The sequence below is a fragment of the Mandrillus leucophaeus genome, unplaced genomic scaffold (genome assembly GCF_000951045.1).
Source record: "Mandrillus leucophaeus isolate KB7577 unplaced genomic scaffold, Mleu.le_1.0 Scaffold463, whole genome shotgun sequence".
NCBI lineage: Eukaryota > Metazoa > Chordata > Mammalia > Primates > Cercopithecidae > Mandrillus > Mandrillus leucophaeus.
The window spans coordinates 990,476-991,634 of NW_012104954.1; positions in this window are offsets into that span (position 1 = coordinate 990,476).

Consider the following 1,159-nt stretch of genomic DNA (forward strand, 5'->3'; position numbering starts at 1 on the left):
CCACCACACCCAGCTAATTTTTGTATTTTCAGTAGAGATGGGGTTTCACCATCTTGGCCAGGCTGGTCTCGAACTCCTGACCTCAGGTGATCTGCCTGCCTTGGTCTCCCAAAGTGTTGGGATTATAGGCATAAGCCACCATGCCTAGCCTTAACTTTTATATCATGTGTGATGAATTTATATCATGGTGTGAATTTTCTGGAGCATTATACAGTCAGAAGTTGCTTAATCATGGGTATATGTTCTGAGAAACGTGTTGTTAGGTGATTTCCTTATGGTACAAACATCACAAAGTGAACTTACACAAATCTAGATGGTATAGCTACAACACATCTAGACTATATGGTACAGTCTATTGCTACTGGGCTATAAACCATACAGCGTATTATTGTACTGAACACTGCAGAAAATTGTAACAAAATGTTAAGTATTTATGAGTCTAAACATAGAAAATACACACAGTAAACATGCAGTATAAAAGATAAAAAAGGATGCACCTGCATAGGACGCTTGCCATGAACACAGCTTGCAGGACTAGAAGTTGCCCTGGATGAGTCAGTGAGTGGTGAGTGAATGGGAAGGCCTAGGATGTTACTGTACACTAATGGAGAATTTATAAACACTGTACACTTAGATTACACTACATTCATAAAAACATTTTTTCCTCAATAATAAATAAACCTTAACTTACTGTACATTATTTTCTTTATAAACTTATTTTTAAAACCTTTGACGTAATAATTTAGCTTAAAACACATTGTACAGCTGTACAAAAATATTTTATGTCCATATTCTATAAGCTTTTTCTATTAATTCTTTTTTACTTTTATTTTTGTTAAAGACTAAGACACAAACACACATTAGTGTAGGACTACCCGGGGTGAGGATCATCAATATTGTCTTCCGCCTTCACGTTTTGTCCCGCTGGAATACGTTCAGGGGCAGTCCTGCACATGGAGCCGTCCTCACCTATCATAACAATGCCTTTTTTCTGGAATATCTCCTTAAGGACCTGCCTGAGACTGTCTTACTGTTAAAAAAATAAATACGAATACATTTTAAAACAGTATTGTAGATATATAAACCAGTAATGTAGCCATTTATTATCAAGTATATATTGCACATAATTATATGTGCTGTAATTTTTTTTTTTTTTTTT